We start from the raw sequence: 13,440 nt of genomic DNA on the forward strand, positions 1-13,440 counted from the left end.
AGGCTCACTATAGAGCCCGTGAGAACACCGGACTCCCGCCAAATCGTTTTCAAACCCACCGCCGTCTTTCGCTACTCAGGTTAAACATATATGAGTCACTTAGATAAATTAAAAATGTTATTGTTTGGCTTTTTTTTAATGTTTTTTGTTCCTGAGTAAATCAGTTTGGCTGAGATTAAAGTTATAGTTTTTACACAGCTGAATAAACGTCAAGCAGACAGCTGATTATCAGAAGTGTGAGATGCTTGAGAATATACTCCGGTGTCCCGTTATTTAAGATAGCAAGGAGTTTATTAAAACTCGATCCAACACAGCTGATTTAAATGGCTAAATTACCTCCTCTCCAGAGGCCTGGAAATGAACTAGTCATTTGATTCAGGTGTGTTGACCCAGGGTGAGATCTAAAACTTGCAGGACATTGGCGCATGTGTCACCCCTCCTTTAAGTCATGCTGTAAATGAATGAATGTCACAGAAAAAGGTAAACTTATGTCCATTTACTCACACATAACAAAAGAAAATATTTCATGACTATTTCTTGTTTTGCCATGAGACTAGGTTGTTTTGTAATTCTAAAATAAATGCTCACATGAAAGCTGCATATATATCATTTGGCAGTAATCCCAAGATTATTATGAGACTGATCAGCTTCCAGACAGCAGATGTGACGCTATGGCCGTATCAAGCAGAACAAAACACATCTGAATGCAAGCTGCAAATGAGGTCTTAGTCAGTGTATGTATAATCGAGTGTTCAGCCTCTGCTTACAAATTGATGATGAGCACATTGTGATCACATATTTTTGTCAGTAAACAAGGGAGTCAACTGCCTAAACCCGGAGCTACAACAGTATCCCTGCATTTAACACCATCATTATTCCCACGTCTTTCCAGCCTGAATACACAGTGTACTAGAATATCTCTCTGCAACCCGTCAGCTTAGACGTGTATGGTTTTTAGCACTGTTACTTTAGATATAAAATAATAAACTATTTATATGAGTGGCATGAAACTAAAGATCCACTCTGTATATTTCTCCCAGTGGTTAATTCACTCTTTACATAATTTATTCACCCACTGACTGCATTTTGGTCACACAATTTATTTGTCCATTAATATTAAAAACATTTGTCCATAGCAGAGAAGTATGGTCTGTGAGAATGTCAGTTGCATATAATATCTGTACTTTCAAGCATGCACACATTAATGTGATAAATCCATGTGTCCAAGCTTCTATGTGGTGTACCAATGTATTCATTGAAACACATGGGTGAAAATGCAATAAAATAAATGTATGGGTGCATACCGTATTGTCTGCTATACATTATTTAGATGAGATGGCTACACGCACTCAGCCCACCCATCGCCAGTGATTTCCCTTTGAAACAGTCTACCCTGCAATTAACTACCCCTGGAAAGTTCACCCTCCTCCCACTGCTATTGATCTAGTGGTCAGTTAACTAGGCAGAGGAAAAGGATGGTGTGCATTCAAGTTTATTTATGTGTGCTCCAGCAGAGCACTGTGCAAGCTAAAACTAAACTTTTGACTGTAATTGTATTTCATCTAATTTCATCAGTTAGTTAATTTGTTTAATTAGCGCAGTTTTTCTTCTAGTCTAAAGATACATTAGGATATATAACTAAAAGACTAAGTAACCTGAATCTGAACTTAAACATTGACTAAAAGAAACTAACACTAAAAATATGAACTGAACTTTGTTTTTGCATCACACTATATAAAGAACTGAACAAAAAATACAAATAGTATATATTTTGTATACTATGAAAGTCTTGAGCCCCTCCTCATTTGTTTATATTTCGCTTCCAAGAAGCCGGGCTTTTTTATCATTATTAATATTTAGTATTTACTGTCATATTCCCATATATCATTGTGATGTTGTTTATTCTATTACTCCTCTTCTCTTCTGCTTGTTTTCTTTTTTCTTTCTCAGCAGGTGATCCAGGTGATTGATATATGCATTTTTTTTCTTTTTTTTTTTCCTGCCCATTCTGTTGGTTTTTGTCTTTTGCCCTTCTCCCCCGTCCCTCTTCTCAGCTGTTTCTCTTTCCCTCTTTCTTTCTCCCCTTCTTTCCCCCAGTCAAGTCTGTCCCGTATTCAGCAAGTGAAAATAAAATAAACAATAAAAGGTGAATCAAATGGACCATTATGGAAAGGCTGGGATGGTCAATTTGGTAAAGTAAATCCGTTGGGCATCTTTCTTTGCCTTTAGACAATAATTCTGATGGCAAAAGAGCCAAACGGGACAGGCAAAAAAAAAAAAAGAAAAAAGAAAAAAAAGAGTTGTTTCTTAAGAATGAGTTGCTTTTTTAACTAATTTTCAGTCAAGTCATTGTACCTGACCATTTTCAGAGAGGAAAACAAGAAGTCAATGTGTCTTTAGGGACTTTGTTATTATTAGCCTGTCACAAAAACACATCACTTGTTCCCATTTTTAGCTGAAACTATGAAAAACGCTAAAGATAACACAGTTTGAGAGGCACAAAGGAGCACAGTGTGTCTTTAAGTTGGAGAAACTGGAGGACGAAACAAGGTGCGACAGGCTTAAAAAACAATCTATAGCAGATGAACAGTATATGAAAGTCATGTACTTAAGAAATAGCAACAAAAATCCAGCAAAGATCTGACACCAAGCCTGAGAGATGCATTTGGCCTCATCAGAAATGGTCTCAGTGAAAGTGTAGCTGTTAAGGAACCATTATTAAGAAAGGAAAACAGAGAAAAGGCTGAAGTACGACAAAATACACACTAAAAATCAGTGAAAACCAGTCTTAAGGAGTGATGAATACAAATTTGAAATTTTTGGTTCAAATCATCGTCAGAACTTACAAAAGGGGTCTGGAAAGTGGTACAATAGTGTCTACAGGAAAATCACACACAGCACAGACTGCAACATTATTGAAGCAGTGTGAGATCATCTTGACAGAGGACGGAACAAAAGGCATCCAACATCCAAAGAGAGGCGTTGAATGATACTGTTTGAGAAGCCTGGGAAATTAATCCTGAAGGCTACTTTACAGAAAAGTCCCATATTGAAGGGAGTTAAGGAGACGCTAAAGAATAAAGGTGATCATACCAAATATTTTTTGGTATTGTCTTTGAAGCTCAAATTTTGAGCTCAATCGAATTGTACAAATTGTGTTTATTTCTCATATATTTTCATGTATATTTGCACGTTTCAAGAAATCACTCTAAAAGAAGTAAAGGGTGTCTAAAGACATCTAAGTGACTCGGTTGCTCAATTCATTTTTGAGGTCATGTTTGAGCTCATGGTACTCTGTGTAGGATTTTGGGAAAAGGACACCAGGATAATAACAAAAGTTAGTATACCCCCTAAAATTGGCAATACATCTGATATTTATACCATTCTTCTCATTATTCTTTGTACACCAACAACAAAATGTTCTGTTCCACCAGTGACCACAACATCTCCCATGAGGTTACAGCAAATTACAAATTACAAATTGCACAGTCCTCAATGTGACTGAGTTGTATTCTCCTCCAAAAATATGTGTTGGCATATAGAGCGAAACTACAACAGCTATTTGTTGTGAAAAAGGGGAATTATACTTTCTGGAGACATGCTTTTCATTATAGGGTGAGAGATCAATAGTGAAGACATTTATTAAGTGTCAGTACTTTACACTAAGCCAGTGTGCTGAACCACTCTTTTCTGGCAATAAATTCGCAGCAGTACTGTGATATTGTTTTCAGGATGCTGCTGCTTCATCATTCTCTCTGCAGTATGTGCAAACTCAAAGACTCTCAGCTCCAAGATGTCTGCTAAGAGTTTAGGTCTCAACAACAAGCACAAGTTCGTATTTTTTCAGTGAATAATGACTTTCCACCTACACATCATTGCATGTTGGATTTGAAGCGGTTTAACATTACCGTGATGCAATAACTGAAGATTTGTGGAGATACGCTTATCAGTACCCTATAATAAATAAATGTGATTTGACCTGGCAGGTTGCTTTGCTCGCAGGATTTCTTTCTCATGCAGCAGAAGAGCAAAGTAGTATGTAGAGAGCAAAAGGAAATTAACCTGGAAATAAAGGCCCTGGAGAATGCATTCAGCTGAGCTGAACTTAATGCAGGTGGAGGTTGGGGTGGAGAGGATTCTTGGAAATGTCTGAAGCAGTGACAGCAGCAAGCACATGAGGAGACTATAAGAACTGAAGGATATAAAAAAACAACAACAGCAATAGAATAATATTAAACACAAAGTGAACCCGTCTTCCTTCATTAAATAGGTTCTTTTAGATGTTAAGGAGGAATTGACTTAACCAGGCTGGCGGAGAATGAAGACAACCGGACACCTGCTGCAGATGGGGAATCAGTGAACTTTTATTGAGACAGAGACAACCTCTCAACACAGCTCACATCAGGAGATTCCTAATATTTGCTGTGAGGATGGGTATATATTCTCTAAAACTTACAGGAGGGGGTTGTGAGGAAAGTGCTGCATTAGCAGAAAAACAACTCCATAAAAGGAAAGCGGCCTTGGGTGTTCTAGTCTCTTCGCTTGCAGATATCTTGCACCTGCAGGATGAGGCGATCGCTTCTTATCGCTCTCAAGGCCAAAGTCGTGAGCACATTTTTATTACACAGTTGCACAGTAACTTTAAAGCTGAACAATATTTAAAGCTGAATAATGTTTGATCAGATTATATTTTCTTCAAATCCCCCTTTTGACCCATCTTAAATGGGTCAACACACAAAAATAAGTAACATTCAAAGGAACACAGAGACGTGTCGAAGCCTGGCTCGAAAAACTCCTCGGGTCTTATCATTTGTCTTTATCTGTCATTGCAGATGAGGAGAAAAGAGTCCAGGCACCACCCTGCCCAGGGGTCGGCTGCAAGCAGTCTCGGTTCCCGACGAAAGCAGTAACAGCTGTCCTGCACACACGGATACAACGAGTTAGTGCAACCAGGGTAGTGACACAAAATTAACAGTTCCTGTAACTCAGCAACCAAAAAGCATAAGTAATGATAAAAATGTGGAGAGTACAGAGTATACTATAATAATGAGAGATATAAACGTGAAAATGTGAAAGAATAAATCAACCGTAAAATAAACCCAGAACGGTAACTGCTAAGGACATTCAAAAGTGAATATGGTAAAACTGGAGAGGAAGTGGTGGGCAAGACCCTAGGGGCTACATTTGTCAGATTGGGACTGTCAGAAGGGGGCGAAGCTTTTGAACTTGAAGGTGTCAGAAGTGTCGGGGGCCCTTCACAGATCAGGATTATGCCAATGGGAATGAGACCCAGGGCCAGGAAGCAAACAAAGACGCAACATCTTTGCCTGCCTGTCACTTCAGGGGGAAAGGGCCAAGACATGTTTACTTAGCTTGGATGTCGTCTAATAGAGGATGATGGGGCACAGAAAGGTGGTCCAGTTCCCCCCACCTCGCCAAGGGCGTGTTCTAGGAGTTAAAGAGCAACAACCTGCAATCTGTACCAAAAAATCTTCATAGTCCCACCGGAAAATCATAAGAGTAATAAACGATTCAGCTCAACAGACAAGTATCATGTTCAGGTTTCTCCAATCATTAAATCACTATTATTGCCACAATTTGCTTTATTCACCCTTTGGGCAATGTTATTCCTAGAGAGAGAGAGAGAGAGAGAGAGAGAGAGAGAGAGCGAGAGAGAGAGAGAGCGAGAGAGAGAGAGAGCGAGAGAGAGAGAGAGAGAGAGCGAGAGAGAGAGAGAGCGAGAGAGAGAGAGAGCGAGAGCCCCTAATGGCCAGTTAGTGGGCTCTAGGTCAAACTGTCCCCAAATTTGTTATTTGTTATTATTACTTGTTTTCATGTCACTTGTCTGTTTTCTACTGCACCCCTCTCACCAAAGCAAAGCAAACATTAGCAGCACATTGACCGTAGTCAGGCATCCTCATTCCATAGGTGCTATAAAACATTTCCTGTAAAAGAATCACAGTTTTCAAGACAGGGTGTGTCTCCCCCAACACTCTCACCAGAATACAGTGTAATAGCATCCCCAACTCCTAACCCATAAACACCGTTTCTTCACACATCCGCCCAGAAATCCTGTAATAGAAAAACATTAAAACTGTAACCCTGTAGGGAAGAAAATGTAAATGGTAACGCTGCGCAGTTACCTCTGTAAGCAACACAAGACACAAAAATGGCATTTACAGGTTCACTCATCCTCGAATATTTTGTCATCCTTCTACTCCTGTAAAAGAAACCCACATAAATTCATCCACCCTTTTATCCTATCTAGGTGGAGGTGGTTAACCTTGAGTCATGGTCAAGTCTTGTCATCTTTTACCAGTCAGTCCGTTTGTTTTTATTCCCAGTCTTTCATCCATTCATCCGTTCTTTGCTGATAGTGAAACCTGTCGTCGCATCTAGTTTCCACACTCAGCAAAATGACGTCATCTCAAAAAGAAACAAGAACTTGAGTTTGGATTACCTCGCTGAATCCTTTTTTAAACAGGGACTCTCGTTTCTAATTGTCCCCACAAGTGTTTCCTCCAGAACCCATTTCAATGCGGAGAAACTCACTTACAACAATTTTCTCGCCGACGTGTAATGCTTGTAATTTCCGATGTGCAGATCTGCTTAAAGAAAAGATTCACAAACAAAAATCAGTAAATATAAAACAAAATAAAATGAAAAATAACAAAAACAAAATGCAGACGCCCGGGTCTTAGGACTTGTCACTGAATATTCTTCCCATCAATAAAAATACCAACCTAAACCTACACAGAGTCAAATCAACACCACCTCAACCTTTTCATATTCATAAACCTATATGTTTTGCGTTCGTGAAACAAAATTGAACCATTAAGTAAGTTGAGCTCTTGAAATGTTTTAATTCTCTTAATTCTGCCAGTTTATTTCAACACTTATTCAATGACTTTTATTCAACTGCTACTTGGTCACTCGACTTTTACCTGTTCAAATTGCCTAGGGTTCAACAAAGTCTAGATCCCCGTTATCATGAAACTTGAACGGTGTACGATGATTTACTTACAGTAATTTAGAATCATCACTCAACCTAGCTCTACTACTGGCACTGCGTGACTTTTCTCACACTGGAAACCAGAATTTAGTACAGAACTTTAATGCCTCAGGCAATCGCGTTCAAGGGCTGCCCCCCCTTCTCTTCTTCTTTGTCCGTGTGTTCCTCCTTTATTAAATCTCCATCACAATGACGTGGCGCTCTGAAATAAAACTCACACTGTTAATTCCTCGTTTTCACTCTGCACCACTGCTCAGAGTGTTTTCTTTTCTTTTTAGTGTAGAGTAAACAATTAAGTCGAGGCCTTAAGCCCCAGATATCTCGCACGGGCATCATTTTCATAACCAAACCGCTCCGGACTCTGCTCCCCAGACCACACAAATGCCCTCTGGGCTTATTATTATAGCAAATTCTGTATTTGACTTTGTTGTGTGCAGCATTGAGCCTTTGTCAGTAAAGCATTCTTCATTGCAGCAGCTGGAGCATTGTGTGTCACTTCTTAGTAAATTAAATCAACATTTTGATTTTAGTGCATGGGTATGTATCAGTTTTTACTCCCTCAACAAGTGCATAAGTGTTCATGTGTGTGTTTCCCTTCATTCTAAGTAGGCGCATGCAGAAGTGTGTGTTCGTGTGTTGGTATATGTTTGTGTTCATCACCTTCCTGTTCTGTAGTTTAGGTAAACCAGCGGCCTGACGCATGGCCTAGGGTCCTCCCCTCCTCTTTGGGTCTGTTTATGTTGTCCTTACTTTGCTCCACGGCCTTCTGCAGCTCTGCTGTTCGGCTCTTCTCAGAGGTCAGCATCCTTCTGCTCACCGTCCCTTTTCCTCCGGGCTTAATGCGCGTCTCGTCACAGCTCTGTCAGCTGACGCAGCCTGGGAATTTCCCCCGTGTAGTGAAACGGGCTTTAGGTTTAGTGCTCTCCGTCTCTGCTGCATGAGATCACTCTTTTGCAGCACTGTTGACATCCTCAAGTTGTTGTTGTGAGTCCAGCTGCTGTGGCCTTCAGGGGTCAAAGGGTCAAAGATGGTCGCGGAGAGGGCAACGATGGTAGAGGGGAGGGTAGGAGTCCAGGTCAGCTTCGGCTCTCAGAAAAAACAAAAACAAAACAAAACAGGCGAACAGGAAAATGATGTTGTGTTGGCTGTGCTGTGTTGGCTGTGTTATCCCGAGAGGGGAGAAACAACGAGATCTCGTCTCCCCCCTTTTTTTGTTTTTGTTTTTTTTTTTTTTTTTTTTCACCATATAATCAACTCATAACCCCTCAAGTTGACAGGACAACACAGGTACGTGTTAAAATTCTTAAGATCCTGTTTAGAAACCTAAAAAGGAATTTCCTATCATTCAGTAGTCATTTGTCTTAAACAATCAACAAAAACATGTCCCAAGTCGACCCTTTTAACCACTAAATTTGTCGTGTCCTCACTTAATCCTCAGACCAGTGTCTTTGTCTTTTGACGTTACGTTGTTGTCCTGCAACCCAAAGCGTTTAATTGTCAGTAATGTATAAACTATATCATTTAAAAACAGGTGTATGTTAAGTGTCGCTACTTTAACCTTGCATGTACGTGCACATGTATGTAAGCTGTTTCTTCATTGCATGTATGGGTGCGTCTGTATATGGGTTACTTTAACTTTTTCTCAAACGAGGTATTTCTCTAACACGCACATGTGTCTGTTCCTCACCCTTCTCATATCTTTCTCTGGTTGTGTGTGGTTTTATTTGTTTCAGTGATTTACCAGGAACATCTTTTCCTTTTCTCCATGTCTTCCGCCAGAGGTTAACACTGGTGAGATTCAGGGACACAGCACCCAGAGCAGTTCAGCGAGAAAAACCCGCCTCAAACTACATTCTCTCTTTTTTGTTTTACCGGGAGGGGTGAGGACAACTCTGGTGTCCAGCCGTGAATTTTAGCCAAAGCTTGGCCTGTCTTCTGCTGCCGTACTCAGGCTTCCAGGTTAAGAAAAAACACCTGTATGAAGACACTAAACATACATTTAGTATTTGTATAAACATAACTGCCTAAATCATTGAACTCTTGAGGAGGGTGTATTTCAGAATCAGAATCAAAATCAAAAACTTTATTGTCATTGTCATGAGACCGACGACATTAAGAATGGTCCCCGATCATTGCATCATCCCTAGTAATATCAAATATAAAAAAACAATAAAATTCAATCAATAAAATAGATAGAATACTTAAAATACTAAGTATTCCCACCGTCATGCTTCAGACCGTGCATAGATTAACACAAGAGTGGCATGGTGGACATTTTTGTAGTATTCAGATGTGTTATTGCAGTTGGATAACAGCTGTGTTTGAGTCTATTAGTCCTTGCTCTGATTGCCCTGTACCGTCTGCCTTAGGGCAACAGTTCGAACAGGGAGTGGCCAGGATGTGAGGTGTCTTTTATGATGTTTTGGGCCTTTTTTAAAACAGTGGGCGTTGTTTGACTCTTTACTAACTTTAAAACCCCACCATAACAATTTCTCACTGACAAACTTCTATGCATCCATTTAAACATGCGAAGCCAGCACAAAATCACACACATACCCCTACAGCAAAGCTTTAACATAACCACAATGCAACTCCTCCCTTAAACGGGAGAAATCACCCTGAATCAACCAACTCTATATAAAACGTCAAACAAAGATAAACCACAAACATTTCTACACTTCTGTGTCTTCCACGCAGCACAATAGGCAGAAAAACACCGATTACTCACAGTCTACAACAAAAGAAAAACCTGCTCTTTTCACAACTCTCACAGCTAAAGTCAAAACTCTTACCCAGTGCCTCTGAAATAATAAAAAAAATCACCAAATACTCGATTACTCTTTTCACTCGCTCCCTCTCACTCCCTTCTTCCTCATACAGCATACACGCTCGCTCCCGCGGACCCGCTCGGCCCCGCGGGCTCACTCGGCCCCCACCTTTTTCCTCTCACAGAGACAGAGAGAGAGACCCTTTTCCTTTTTTTTTATTTCTCCAGCACACATACACACACAGAATCCCAACTGAGAGAAAGAGGGAGAGAAGAGAAAAGAGTTGTAGAGAGGAAGTTTTTTAGCAGGAGTTTCAGATCTAACAGATTTATACAACTTATTTACACACACCGGTAATTTATGTTCTATTTATTGATTTTAAAGGAGAATTTGGGCCAGCTGGGTTTCTGCCTCTGTTAGGCACTAACAGCTGGGGCGCTGCTTTAAAGGTGAGTCAGCACTGAAATATCCCTTCAGGTGTTACCAGGCTTCTACCAAACCGGAGTCTGGCGGGTAACCTTGCCTAGAGCTTCCTGATAGGGGTGCTAGTTGGTTGTCACCTTGTTCACACGTCTCATTCACACTTCATACATTACCTGCAGTCACTCATTACCCTCCTTATGTATGTAATAAATGTGTAAAAAAATTCTATGTGTGGTGTATTGTTTTAACCAAAAGAGGAACCTAGTTCCTTTAATTGTGTAATCTGTGAACAACGGAGAACCAAACTGTCCTGCCCAGTGTTCCACAGCAAGCATTCAGCGTGTATTTATGTGTGTCCAATATCAAACAGAACATCAAAACATTTAAAACACTAAAATCATCGGGGTTTTAAGAAGAGATCCGTTTTCTCCTATTGATCAAAGGGACCCCTCCTTTGGACTCCAACCAGTACTTCTCCTTTTTAAGTTTTAGAGGATCTTTTCTAATAAAGTCCTCTGGGCCTTCCTAACCCTTCTGTAGTTTAGAGAATATTACTAAAAAATATTCTCAAGGCCTTTAACCTTTTAATTTGTTTAGAAAGGCGTTACTAATAAACCCTTTCAAGGTCCCAGACCTGCACTGAGGTATGTATCCGACACCGGAGAGCAACCCGTCGGCTGCAACCGTGGTCAGACCTCAGTTCACTCTTATCTTTATTCACTTATTCACTTATTTCTTATTCACTTATCTCTTATTCACTTGTCTGATTCTCAACAAGCCTTAAGTAAGCCAGACAATTTTGGTTATGAATTACTAGGAGTTTGGACACTAAGTATTTTATAATGTTCAATATAGCAGAAATAAAAGGTCTGCTTACCTTGTTTTTGTGTGCACACAGCTTTTGTCCAAACTCCGTTCACTCAGACCACGGCCGATGTCCTCCCATCCGTTCCAGTTGACCTGGAGCGGATCCTGTTCGTGACGCCAATTGAAGGATATAAAAAAACAACAACAGCAATAGAATAATATTAAACACAAAGTGAACCCGTCTTCCTTCATTAAATAGGTTCTTTTAGATGTTAAGGAGGAATTGACTTAACCAGGCTGGCGGAGAATGAAGACAACCGGACACCTGCTGCAGATGGGGAATCAGTGAACTTTTATTGAGACAGAGACAACCTCTCAACACAGCTCACATCAGGAGATTCCTAATATTTGCTGTGAGGATGGGTATATATTCTCTAAAACTTACAGGAGGGGGTTGTGAGGAAAGTGCTGCATTAGCAGAAAAACAACTCCATAAAAGGAAAGCGGCCTTGGGTGTTCTAGTCTCTTCGCTTGCAGATATCTTGCACCTGCAGGATGAGGCGATCGCTTCTTATCGCTCTCAAGGCCAAAGTCGTGAGCACATTTTTATTACACAGTTGCACAGTAACTTTAAAGCTGAACAATATTTAAAGCTGAATAATGTTTGATCAGATTATATTTTCTTCAGAACACAGACCTTTAAACAGGGTAGTGGATTACTGCTGTGCAGACACTGATGGTGACTATATGTACAGTGTGTGTCAGCTGGTGTAAGAGACCCAGCCTCATTTAGGTAAAGAATCCCCGGATAGTGTCAGATGAAGCATAAACACAAGTTATTAACTTCAAACATCCCTACAAAATCCTTATAAACAGAAATTGCTCCATACTGACAACTCGATGCGCTAACACCTCTGTTATACTGGTTTCTTTACATATCTGTGCTATGTGCATTAGTTATTTATTGTTGCTATCTGTGAGCAGCTGAGAAGCTGTAACTCTTCTGTTGACTTTATTTCTAATTGTTTGTAATATTTTTAAAACATCCTATCCAGTCGTTAAGAGATGACGTGACTGTTGGTCCCCCTTAGACTCAAAAAGGAGGCCAGAATAGAGTATACATCACATTACATTATATTATACATTACTACATTAGAGCAGGCCTATCCGGTCGTTAAGTGATGACGTGACGAATCCTACTTCTGGGCCTAAAGCAGTCTGCGTTTAATATGGCTTTTGTGTTGTTAACATGTTTAATGTTATGTATTTTCTTCTATTTAATCTCAAGAAGCTCCTAAAACAGTCAGTGATCACTGTTGACCTCCCTCTGCTTTTATTACCGCTAATCATTTATTTAAGCTCAGTTTTTAAATCCTTAGGATGTAACTACAGCCCAGCCCATGTAGCAGTATATGAATGACTAACCTCGTATTGTGGATGGATTATCTCAGTCCTGGCTGAAGTTTGGTCCTTTTACAGCATCCTGCCATGCAATTACATTTGTTCCTGACCACCGAGAACACTCATGTTAACTTTTATCGAGTGGAAAAAAAGTTAGCTTGTTTATATTATGCTAACATTGCTGTGTCGCTGGCGGTCACATAGCACATCATTATATACCAGCTAGCCAAACTTCAGTAACCCTACAAACGTCACTGCTGTTTAGTTTTCTGTCTTCATTTATGTTGGAAGTGATAACAGAGCTGTACGTTTTAATTTGTTTCTAAAACCCCGCAGTCAGGACATGCTATATTGTATTTAGATAGAAGCTAGCGAGCTAACTTCCTGCTAACTTCTAACACCGTTAAATGTCATAAATTCCGTTTTCATGGATGCCTGGATGTTAAACTCAATTGTTACACCTGGTAGAGCAGAATGCTGATCATTTTATTAAAGATGAAAGACTTTAGACAGTTTTTCAACTCTCAGTAATGCCATAGTGATCGTTTGATATATGGACCTGCAGCGGAGTTTAGGTCCAGACACGGCTAGTGACGTCAGACTTAACAACCGGATAGGCTCTACTTCCTCTGTTGCATAGAGCTTATTATCTATTAGTGATTAAAGACAAATCACTAAGCTGCATTGTCAGTCTTGGGTAACACATTTCTTAATTACTATTAAAGTAGAAGTAAACAATCATCTGAACAAACTATATTACATTATATTACAACACTAAGGGTGAAAAACCCCCATTATCATTCTGTTTATTTATTTGCAGTGGAGCAAAATGAAATTTGTTGTGTTATTTATCAAAAGAACCAATAATCGCTTATACATTTGAGAAGAAATAATTAGGATAATAAATAAGTGTGGTACAGCATATTTTCAGGTGAGAATCAATAACAGCATTGATTGACTTTAGTAATGATAACAGTATTGACAGAACTCTTGACATGTCCATGCCTGCTGTTATAGAAAAGGGAGACA

The 13,440-nt window shown here is 39.7% G+C and overlaps 1 long non-coding RNA gene across 1 annotated transcript; it reads right to left on the minus strand.

Annotated features, from left to right (window-relative positions):
* Positions 1-4,340: 4,340 nt before the first annotated feature.
* On the minus strand, positions 4,341-11,698 carry LOC106674882 (uncharacterized). The gene is made up of 2 exons (XR_001341667.3): positions 11,304-11,698; positions 4,341-11,175 (listed from the first exon to the last, which is right to left on the minus strand). It is a non-coding gene; the product is annotated as an uncharacterized LOC106674882 (long non-coding RNA).
* Between the last annotated feature and the right edge of the window lie 1,742 nt (positions 11,699-13,440).

The sequence above is a fragment of the Maylandia zebra genome, linkage group LG15 (assembly GCF_041146795.1).
Source record: "Maylandia zebra isolate NMK-2024a linkage group LG15, Mzebra_GT3a, whole genome shotgun sequence".
NCBI lineage: Eukaryota > Metazoa > Chordata > Actinopteri > Cichliformes > Cichlidae > Maylandia > Maylandia zebra.